This window comes from Schistocerca americana, chromosome 7 (genome assembly GCF_021461395.2).
Source record: "Schistocerca americana isolate TAMUIC-IGC-003095 chromosome 7, iqSchAmer2.1, whole genome shotgun sequence".
Lineage (NCBI taxonomy): Eukaryota > Metazoa > Arthropoda > Insecta > Orthoptera > Acrididae > Schistocerca > Schistocerca americana.
The window spans coordinates 177,074,881-177,087,322 of NC_060125.1; positions in this window are offsets into that span (position 1 = coordinate 177,074,881).

Here is a 12,442-nt window from a genome sequence, read left to right on the forward strand (position 1 = left end):
GCCCTTATTTGAAATTTCGCGATTTGCTACGTTAATCGTACCTGGTAAGGATCCCACGCCGCGCATCAGTAATCCAAAACCTTTTGCCAAGGTGCTGCACTCGAAACGCCAGGTGGTGGGCACAACGCAAACTTGGGGACTTAACGGTTCTATTCATGCATCAATCATATCTGTACGTGCAATACTCTGGAAAATGTAGAACTCTGAAAACGAATGAATCATTTATAATAGCCCTGTATTTGTCAGTTGTAACTGTTACATTTGTCACCAATATCTTAATCGAAGAATAACGGACACGTGTTTTTGAGCAATACGTTATATTTATGTTCAGGGTCGACTGCTAGTCCCCGCACAAAACATGGATCCTCCGCAGGTTTTCCAACATTTCTCTGCAGTCTTCTCGTGTTCCAGCCTTCGTATAGACAACGTTGTCTGCAAACATCCTTCTGGATCTTACGACTAGAATTCATTCATATACGCTGAAGAACCAAAGAAACTGGACCCCTGCGAGCACACAGGAATGCCGCAACACGACGTGTCATGGACTCGACTAAAGTCTGAAGCAGTGCTGGAGGGAATTGACTCCATGAGTCCAGCAGGGCTGTCCATAAATCCGTAAGAAAACGAGGGACCGGAGATTTCATCTGAACAGCTCGTTGCAAGGCATCGCAGAAGTTTGGAAATCTGCGGTAAGTTCTTATGGGACCAAACTGCTGAGGTCATCGGTCCATAGGCTTACACCCGAGGGAGGACTCGAACCTCCGACGGGGGGGGGGGGGGAGGGGGGGGGGGAGGGGGGGACCCGCGTGAACTGTGGCAAGGCGCCTAAGACCACGCGGCTACCCAGCGGCTTTGCAGATATGCTCAATAATGTTCATGTCTGGGGAGGTGGACAGCGAAAGTGTTTAAACTCAGAAGAATATTCCTGGAGCAATTCTGGACGTGTGGGGTGTCGCATTGTCCTGCTGGAATTGCCCAAGTCCGTCGGAATGCACAATGGACATGAGTGGATGCGGGTGATCAGACAGGATGCTTATTGTGATGAGCGTACAGTAAGACCTTCAGTACACACACCATCAGATTATTTGACTTGTCGCTCTAACGAAGTAGGCGATTGATAGCAATACGAGGTGCGGCTAGAAAAAAACCGGACTGATGCTGGAAAAAACATTTATTTACAATTATTTACAATTTCATGTTATCTCCTTCAATGTACTCTCCTCCTCGGTCTCTACACCGCTCCATACGAATTTTCCACTGTTCATAGCAATGCTGCAGATCATTTTCGGTAAGTCCATACATTACTTCCGTCGCTTTTTCTTTTACTGCTTCAACAGTCTCAAATCTAGTTCCTTTCAAAGCTGACTTGACTTTAGGGAAAAGAAAAAAGTCACAGGGGGCCAAATCAGGTGAGTAGGGTGGATGATCTAAGATGGGAATGTTGTGTTTTGCCAAAAACGTCTTCACTGACAACGCACTGTGAGCTGGGGCATTGTCTTGGTGAAGGATCCATGACTTTTTTCTTCACAAACCGTTCCGTTTTCTCCGTACTCGCTCACGTAGGGTAGCCAGGACGCCAATGTAGTAATGCTGATTCACTGTTTGTCCCTCTGGTACCCAATCAATGCGCACAATCCCTTTGATGTAAAAAAAAAACAATCATCATTGCCTTGAATTTCGATTTTGACATTCGTGCTTTTTTTGTCGTGGAGAACCAGGAGTTTTCCAATGCATCGATTGGCGTTTAGTTTCGGGATCGTAAGTAAAAAACCACGATTCATCGCAAGTAATAACATTTTGTAAGAAGGTGGGATCACTTTCAATGTTTTCCAGAATGTCAGAACAAATCATTCTTCGGCGTTCCTTCTGTTCAATTGTGAGACACTTTGGAACCATTTTTGAACACACTTTGTTCATGTTGAAACTTTCATGAAGAATCTGCCTAGCACTTTCCTTGTCAACTCCTGTTAACTCAGACACTGCTCTGATTGTTAAACGGCGATCTTGTCGAACAAGTTCACCGATTTTTTCAATGTTTGCATCAGTTTTTGCTGTCAATGGTCTGCCAGTGCGAGTGTCATCACTGGTGTCTTCGCGGCCATCTTTAAATCGTTTAAATCACTCAAACACTTGTGTTCGCGATAAACAATCATCGCCGTACACTTGTTGTAACATTACAAACGTTTCACTTGCAGATTTTCCTAGTTTGAAACAAAATTTGATGTTAACACGCTGTTCTTTCTGTACACTCAACATTTTCCGACGCACAGACAAAACGTCAACTACTTAAAACAGACGCCACGGGCAGACTGAGTGCAGGAGGCAGATGAAACTCGAGCAGTAGGCGGAGCGAGAGTCACGTGACAGGCCACGCGACTTTCAGCCTTATTGCATTCGTTTTATTGCTTCACCAGTACTAGTCCGGTTTTTTTCTAGCCACACCTCGTATGTCTCGTGGTCTTATCGTGGCGTGTTTATCTTCTCCGTTAGGTCAGACGATAGAAATGCCACTTGCACGCTTAGAGTAGCAGATTGACGGTAACCAACTTTGAACAGAACCTGGTTAATTTTCACACACATTTATTAAAATAATAGCAAGCATAAAAATTACTTAACTTTGTTCTGGATGCTATTTACAATTGACAATCTGAAGTTCCTTTGGTATTGGTACGTTAATCTTATTCCCTCATATATCTCTGATACTTGACAAAAGTGTCTGTACATTTATCTTCATGGCTATGTACAGGAATATGGTAATCTGATTGGGCGCAGACTGAAACTTGACTATAGACTGGTACAGACAAATGTAGAACCCGTACAGACTGTTGCAGACAAATGCAGACTGACTAATCGGAGGTCTTTACACTCGTTATAATACCTCGCGCGTTCATGTATCACTGCGCGAGTGTGATCCGCGACGAGAAAAGGTTCTGCGTTATCAGCAATCTCATTGGCTGAGTTACATATTAATACGTGGATCGCGGAAGCAGAATTTGGTCCGGCTCTATGGTAGCGCCATCTCGTAGAGCGGAGACGGACGAGCGCTGCGCCTGCGCTGTTGTGCTTAGCGGGGCGCGCTCTAGTGGGAAAGTTGTGTACGCGCTGACTACGCGGAACTATGTACACGACACTTACGTACGTGTCACCTGTCAGAGTCGTATCTAGACGTATCAGGGGCCCCATATACTCCAAATTCACACGCCCCACAACATTACAGAACCTCCACCAGCTTGAACAGTCACCTGCTGACTTGCAGGATCCATGGATTCACGAGGTTGTCTATACCCGTACGCATCCATCCACTCGATATAATTTGAAACGAGTCTCGTCCGACCAGCCAACATGTTTCCAACAGTTCAATGTCTGTGTTGACGGGCCCAGGCGAGGCGTAAAGCTTCGTGTTGTGCAGTCATCAAGGGTACACGAGTGGGACTTCGGCTCCGAAAGCCCATATCGGTGATGTTTCATTGAATGGTTCACACGCTGACACTTAATGGCCCAGCATTGAAATCTGCAGCAGTTGCATTTGTCACCCGTTCTTGCAGTATCTTTTACCGGCCGCAGCGATGTCGGAGATTTGATGTTTTACCGGATTCCTGATGTTTACGATACACTCGTGAAATGGTCGTTCGGGAAAATCCTCGCTTCATCGCTACCTCTGAAGTGTTGTGTCCTATCGCTCATGCGCAGCTTGTAACATCACCTTCAGACTCACTTAAATCTTGATAACCTTCCATTGTAGCGTCAGTAGCCGATCGCAGCGCCGTATTCTGCGTATTTATATATCTCTGTATTTGATTTGTATTTGAATAAGCATGCCTACAGTGTCTTTAGCGTTTCAGTGTTTATTGTAAACGGTCACGGACCTGTAAGACTCCCTCCGTTGCTCCCGAAATGACTTTTACATCCGCCGATTTCGTCTTATTAAGAACAACGTGGTGTGTTATATTTTGTAGGAAGTTCCATTCCAGCACTTTATCTGTCCACGTAATGTTTAACATTTTTCTGTACCACCACATTTCATAAGCTTCCATTATCTTGCTCTGCTGATTTCTGACGGTCGGCGCTTCACTTCCGTGTCGTGCTGTGCTCCAAGGGTCCAGCTTAACGAACTCATTCGTCACGTGCTACGATAGTAAAATGGCTGAACCCGGCGCATTCTACTGCGGCACCTGGCTGTGGATGTTTTGGTCCGTCGGGCCGTGTTGTGAGGGCATACGTGCAGCGCAGGGCAACTCGTTAATCGCGGTGAATTCCGCAGCAGTTACGTAAGGCGCGCTGGCGTGTGTGTTTTCGCCCTCAGCCGTTTACAGGCGGCCGTCGGGAAGCGACACGCGTTGCTGCCTCAGCAGCTCGTCCGTTTATCAGCCAGTTACGCAGTGCACACCACTCCTGCCTTCGCAACACCAGCTCAGACTGAAGCATGTGTACGGGCCAGTTTTCCACGCCACCACTTAATATCAGTCGCTAATATCGCGGTAGCGCACAACTGAATCTGATTTAAAGCCATGTCGACTGTTTGTTAGGATTTATAGACAAGATTTTGAGTGATACTCGTTCGTAATTAGACTGAAAAAGAAGTAGCAACTTTTTACGGGATTTTTGTGTAGGATTATGCAGTTACGGATAATATATACAGGTATCTACTTTAATTTAATCTGAGACCTTCCACGAGATTTTAAACAATGTGTCACAGTGCCAATACCAAAGAAAGCATCTGCAAACAGATGTGAACTGATGTGTTGGTAAATGTGCCAACACCTTGTAGATAGAGGCGGCCTAAATGCACGCTATCTAACGCAGACGGGCGTGAATTCTGGAACAGGATAAGTAGTGAATTCTAATAAGAAAAGTATGCAGCTCCTCGAATACTTAACTTTTATTTATCCTTGTTGTATACATCGTTCTTCTTGTTGAGACATTTCATACGATAACTATCAAACTATTTAAGGCTAATGGCGCCTTGCTAGGTCGTAGCCATGGACTAAGCTGAAGGCTATTCTAACAGTCTCTCGGCAAATGAGAGAAGGCTTCGTCAGTGTAGTCGCTAGCAAAGTCGTCGTACAACTGGGGTCGAGTGCTCTATCGTATCTCGAGACCTGCCTTGTGGTGGCGCTCGGTCTGCGATCACACAGTGGCGACACGCGGGTCCGACATGTACTAAATGGACCGCGGCCGATTTAAGCTACCACCTAGCAAGTGTGGTGTCTGGCGGTGACACCACATGAACAATATATGACCCTAAGTTTGGTAGCAGACATCTCCCAGGTCTTGACCTCTGTCAGTAAGGCGGATTGGAAACAGTGTAGATGAAGTAGATGACCATTTCTAGAAGAGGTATAAGCACGCAAGAAGCCATAATCAGCCTGAGATTAATTCTCGACAAAAGACTAAAGAAGACTCAAGACACATATATTGCCTTCGTCGACTTAGAAAAAGCATTTGACAAGGTAGACTGGCGATAGGTTTTTGAGATGCTAAGAGAGTGGCATAAAGCGTAAGGACAGAGGAGTACTCCAAAGACCCTATGAAGACGCTGTGATAAGTCGTTGAGAACATCAGGAAGAAACTGCTGTAAAGCAGGTGCAAGGCGAGACTGCTCACTCTCTTACACACTCAGAGAGCCCTGGATGGAGTTAGGAAGAAACTTTACATACTCAGATTTGCTGATTATATCGCAGCGTTAAGATGCAGAACAAGTAGAAGCGATGCTGGCCCAGATGGAAACCACCCTCAACTCTTCAAATGACATGATAATTGATAAAGATAAAACAAAAATCTTAGTTGTGAGCCGACAAAACACCATTCCCTAATGATCACTTAACAATGAGCGACTGGAGGCCGTTGAATGCTTGCCTACATAGGGTGTAAAATTACATCAGACGGGAGATCAAGGTAGGATACTGCAAGTCAAATTCACCAGGCAAAAGCTATTTTCAACAAGAGCATCCAGTCGTACAGACAAACATCTCAGGAAAGTCCTTATAAAGACGTTTGTTTGGATTGTACTTCTGTACGGAAGTGGAACATGGACACTCGAACAAGCAGAAAAACGCAAACTAACAGCCTTCCAGATGTGGTACTACGTAAAATGCTAAAGATGGCGTGGGTAGAAGAGGTGCTCCAGAGTGTATAAGAAGAGAAGTCTTGTCTCCTAAAGCTTATCGGACACAGAAGTGCCACATGGGTTGGCCATCTACTGGGACATGATGGCATCATTACAAGTGTAATCGAAGGCAGAGTAGAAGGTATGAAAACAAGAAGCAGATTAGACTGTAGCGTCTAGAATCGCTCGGCCACTCCGACCGGCAAATAAATGAATTTTATTCTTAAGACAGATACTAAGACTGTTAGTACGAAAGGGTTGTCTGCGTACATTTGCCACACAGGCGTGTAGGAGAACGCATGTAATAGGGCCAGAGTTCGCACGTCTCAGAGAGAAAGCCGTACAGCTTTATAATCAGTACAGTCCTCATGCGACGAGTACAAAATTAAAATTTTTGAAGTTTGCCAATGACACTGTAATTCCGTCAGAGACGGCAAACCATTTGTAAGACAGTTGAACGAAACTTATAGTGTTTGACAAGAGGTTGTAAGATAAACATCAACGAAAAGTAAGAGTAATGGAATATAGTCGAATTAATTCAGGCGAGTCCTAGGATAACAGAGTAGGAAAAGTGTCACCAAAAATAGTAGATGCTTTTTATTATTTGAGCAGCAAAATGCTAGCGATGGCCTAGGAAGGGAGGATATCAAATGCAGACTGGCAACATTAAGGGAAGCGTATCAGACAAAGAGAAATTTGTTAAAATCAATTGTAAAATTAAATGTTAGGAAGTCTCTCTTGAAAGTATTTGTCTATGCGGAAAAGAGGATAATATAAGACTTTCAATTGTGGTTCTACTGGAAACTGGTACAGATTAGGCTGATACATCGTATAGCCAATGGGGTGGTACTGAATCAGATTCGACAGAAAAGAAATTTATGGCAAAACTTGACTAAAAGAAGGAATCGATTGACAGAACATATCCTGAGACAGGAAGGAGTCATCAGTGTTTGAAAGGAGGGAAATGCGGGACGAAAATTTTAGAGAGAGGCTTCATCTCAGTAAACGAGATCGAGTGAATGAGGTCTGATTATAAAATAACGGGACTATTACTGTAAAACATTTTATTTCTAAGACATACATACTTACTTTTTGGTCCCCCGCATTACGAGTATTTCGCTCTTGCGTGCCTACAACGCTCCATGCGAGAATTCCATTGACTGGAACAGTGCTGGAAGTCTTCCTCTGTGAGCTCTTTTCTGTTACTGCATCAAAGGACTGAAATCTACTGTAATTCCTCTTAACGCAGTTCTGCCTTTGAGGAATAGGTGCTAGGTCATATAATAACGTGGGTGGTCTTAACACTGGAGTGACGTGGAGCGCTGCGCTAGAAAGTTATTAACAGACAGTACCGTATGAGCCGATGCTTTTTGCCTTGATGCAGCACATTTGTGGTCACTTTTCCTTTTTTTCTTACGGAGCTGAGCAAGAAGTTCAAGGCAGGAATGTTGATTAATAGTTTAACCTCCAGGGACCCAGTGAAGATACATTTCCCTTTATCATCATTTTGAATCTTGATTTGCTCATTGCAGCTTTTTTCGCTACAGCTGAAGTTCGTTCGGTGCTGAGTTTCTGGATCATAAATGAAATGCAAAGATTCGTCGCGTGTTATCACTCTTCCCAAGACATTAAGATCATTTTCAGTGGTATTCAAAGCGCCAGTATAAACGTTTTCACGAACTTCTTTTGTTCGATCGTGGAAGTTTTCGGCACTAGCATTACGCACACGTTTCTCGGTTATATTGTTTATGTAAAATTTGCCTTACGCTTTATTTGTCAATTTCTACAGTTTCAGCGATCGATTGCATAATCAACCAACGGTCATATCTAATCAGATTACGTACATTTTTGGTATTTTCTTCAGTTTTTAATGTTAATGGGCGTCCCAGGTGTGAGTCACCTTGGACGTCCTCTCGGCCATCTTGGAAAAGCTTGAGCCTATCAAAATCACGCGTAGGCAATAAACAGCCTTCTTTTAGTAAGAGATAGGTGTCAGTAGCAATTTTTGTAAGTTACATATGAAACTTCACGCCAATTAGTACTCTTTTACACAAACAAAGGCCACGCCGCACTGATTTGTCTACAAACACCAGAGATACCGCATTCGACTGAGAAGACTTCACAGCTTTTGGTCGTTCATCTTTGGCGCATGCGTCCTTTCTCCGTGACAGCATCAGTCCCATTATTTCATAAGCACATCTCGTGTAGACGAGCGTGCAGAGTTACAACAAACCAGTATCTGGATAGATGACGGTAACATCATCATCATCATCATCATCATCATCATCATCAGCCTGAGTGAAACGTCTCGTCGTCAGTTATTGAGTAGGCCGTGTGTATGATGTTAGGCAAACTGCAAACGTATCTTGTGGGGCTGGATAAAAGCATGTTATGTTCGAGGATTTCCGAAAATCGAAAACGCTTTTGATTAGAAAAAGTTTTCTCCACCGCTGCCTTTCTTCTCTCCACGAGCCAGATTTTATCACTAGCTTACGATGTAATATCGCCGTTATTAGGTCATATTTGACGCTGTAAAGCTTTATATTGCATGCACCGACTGACGCTTTCCAACAAAGAGCAACTGACGGTGAACGTTTAATGCAGGCATGTTGTGACAGAATAGGGGGCGGGTTGTAATCTAAGGCTTTGTATTATCAGCAGTGAGTTTGAAATATAACGACGGGGGCTGTTATTAGAGTCTTCGTGGTTTATTATCGTTGACGTAAAAATCTGATACTTCGTTGCTGTGCCAGACCCCATACTGTTGTAAAACATGCAACGTGACGTGTCGTACGTTTATACTGACAGGACTTCAGTTCTACCACAATAGTGGATCACTCCCTTCATTAGTAACAAGCACACGCAGTTATTACTATGTCAAACATTTATTACTTAATTCATTTATCCTTGTCCATTTTCTTGACAACAATAATCAGTCGTTACATTCATGTAAATCATTGTATCAATGATACTGAGGCTGATCTAAGTTTACAGTATATATCATATCACTTTTTTCTCACTTTTTATATTTTTTATTTTATTGTATTTATTTTTTTGCCCTAACATTTCAATTGCTTCTTATACGTGACACTAAATTCAGTTTACCTACAGCATTTCTTTCCACTTTCAATCTGGTTTTCCTTTCCTGGTCCAGAGAAAGGGCATATATTTTAGTAATTACTGCAAATTTCAAAGATGTTATCCACAGATGGTAAGCTTCATATGTATAAACGTGTGCTAATCGGAGAATTTATATTGAATTAGTAGTGCACGCTGACAAATTTCGACGGTTCGTATTTGGACTGCAAACTTCGAAAATATTGGATTTTAGCACAGCTCATTTACCCAAAATGTATCTTTTTTTAGATTAACTTCCAAGGAAGTTGAAAAAAAATTCGGACATTCTGAAGGATTCGTAAAACTTGGCTTAATTGTCTATCGACTCCCTGTACTCAAGTAACCAATTCCCATTCAGTTTGTAAATTTTCGCAACCGTGATAAACCCACATCAGTTTGCCTCGACATGTTTCGATTTTAGCTTTGTCCTTTTCATTAAAAGTTATAACGATCATCAAGCGTTCATCTTCCGAAAAGATCACCAATTTACTTACTCGAATGCACTGAAAGCTGTGTTGTGTGAGAAGACGTCAATAAGAGATCAAGGTGGGTGGACTCACGGTCCAGTCACAGCAGTGTCACATCATGGTTGTGTGCGAATCGACCTTTAGTGTAGCAGCAAAGCAGAACTGCATCTGTAGTGTTCGGAAAGCATAAAAGAGTTCTTGTATCAATTTTGTATCAAATTTAGGGCGGTGTGTGAGGCGACCAAGGATCGATTTATGATTTTATTTATTTTGTTTTTTCACACCATTCATGGCGAGCCATTTGACTCATCATTACGGTTGCAAGTATGTAGTACTTTGGTCTGACCGTAGGTGGCAGGATAATTACTAGCAGTGTAATCCCTGCCCAGTACTGCCCATTTTCCTAAATGCTGTCTTACGTGACTTGCCAACATGTTCATCAAAGCAGACAATATGAACATCTAGGACAGCACTGGACGACGCGATTTCTGTGCAAGGAGGTTGTAAACACTGGGGATAGTCACAGGCGATTTGTGGCAATGTATGCAGAGCGTAACCATCGTGAGAAGTATTCTCGCAACACATTGGTCGTACCCATACGAGTCGGAAAACCACGGCTGCCATCTCTAAAAAATGGAGTTCCAGTTACTGCCACACCCACCGTATTCTCCTTACGTGACCCCTTTAATTTCTGAAGGTCTCCCCCCCCCCCCCCCCCCTCCGTATCACATTTTTCCAGTCTGTGGCACCCACCACCGGGTAGCAGTTCCTGGAAGTCTGCGAAATGATGTCCGCGCAGAGGTTTCTTGACAGCTTCGAATAGCTGGTAATCAGAAGCAGCCAAAGCAGGAGAATACGGTGAGTGTGGCAGTACCTGGTTTTCCGACTCGCAACACTTCCCGTGACGTTGCACACACTCCTCACGCTGCCATTAATCGCCTGCGCGGCTGGTCCCAGCGGAGGTTCGAATCCTCCCTCGGGCATGGGTGTCTGTGTTTGTCCTTAGGATAATTTAGGTTAAAGTAGTGTCTAAGCTTAGACTGATGACCTTAGCAGTTAAGTCCCATAAGATTTCACACACATTTGAACATTTTTTTTAATCGCCTGTGAATATCCCCAGTGTTTACATCCCCCTTCCACAGAAACCAAGCTGTCCTTGATGACGACGTCCTTTCGTGTAACGAGAGCAGTTGGTGAAATGGGCTGCATTGAGCAGGGGCTATATTTCTAGAGATTGTCCCATTGTCCTACGTCTACGGTTAGACCAAAGTACTACAGACTTGCAATTGTAATGGTGAGTCAAATGGCATATCACTAATGATGAGAAAAAGTGTAAATCAATACGGAACACTCTTAGAATGTAGCGCGCATCGGAAACGCAGCGACCCGGGTTCGAGTACCGGCTCGGTACACAATTAGTAACTTTACGCATACCTTCATAGCTTTTGTATACTCCACCAAAGTGTATAAACCGTCACTGTTGTCACATACATTCAGTGCAAGCATCATAGAACGTGGATAGGGAGAGTGGGGCGAAGGTTAGGGTTAGGGAGTTAACTTGGCACTTTGAATTTGAAATGTAGCCCAGTGAACAGAATCTGTACTACACTACTACTCCTCCGGTTACCAACGAAATTCTCGTTATAATTCTTCCACCAAGTTATGAATTATCGTTCCTTAGTGACTTTGGTTACGGAAGCCGCTTAAAATAAATGTTTCAGTAAATTAAAGATAGTCATTGACATCAACATGCTCGTTGGCTTTGTCAGCCGAAGTCAGTTCCCATAAAATTTTTCTTCGTTCTAGTCTGCATAATGACGAACCAACGTCAGGGCTGGTGGTCTTCGTTGGACGTTGGTTTATCATTTTGTAATTTAATGTAGCCTATACCCAGCGGAAGTTTATGGAGAATGAATCACTTTATTTTGCTATCAGTTTCGATCAAAAACAATCATCCACAGGCATGGAAACTATTACATAAGGGTCGTTACGTGTCAAAGCCATCGAGTCATACGACATTATGATATTGCAGTGAGTTTATTTGTGTAATCTTTCTTGGTAAATTTAAAAAGAGGGTCTGATTCTTGCTCCATGGACTTGAATAGTACCTGCCGTTTTGGGAGAATACGTGGGGCGAAGCAAAACGTGATACCCCAAAAACACAACTTGTAACACTGTGTAACGTACAGAATGGGGTGGGCGGTTGTTGTAGAGCAAAAATATCCCCTTGGACAGGTTTCCGCGATGCTTCGTATTGACGGCCTCCCGTAACTTCGGCTGGCAATTTCGGTTGTACGTCCGTGTGACTGTTTGTCCCTTACGAGCATAACCCTTCAGCACCACACCATGGCCTTCCTCAAAAAACACACTGCAGCAGCTTGTCCGGTGATGGTTGGGTCTTCGCCTTTTCGGCGGCGGTGAATCTAGTGTGTTCCCACTGTTTTCTTTGCTCCTGTGTCTTGGAGTCACAGTGAAATACCCAGTACTTGTCCATGGTGACTAGGCGGCTAAAGAAGCCTTCTGGATTGGTCAGCACAGCTACAACATTTAGTCGCTGCCTCGGTTCGCCAGACTTTTTGAAAGGGTGCGAGCAGTCGTGGAACCCACCGGGTGGCAACCTCTGTCATGAGACTTCCTGGCAGATTAAAACTGTGTGCCCGACCGAGACTCGAACTCGGGACCTTTGCCTTTCGCGGGCAAGTGCTCTACCATCTGAGCTACCGAAGCACGACTCACGCCCGGTGCGAGAGCT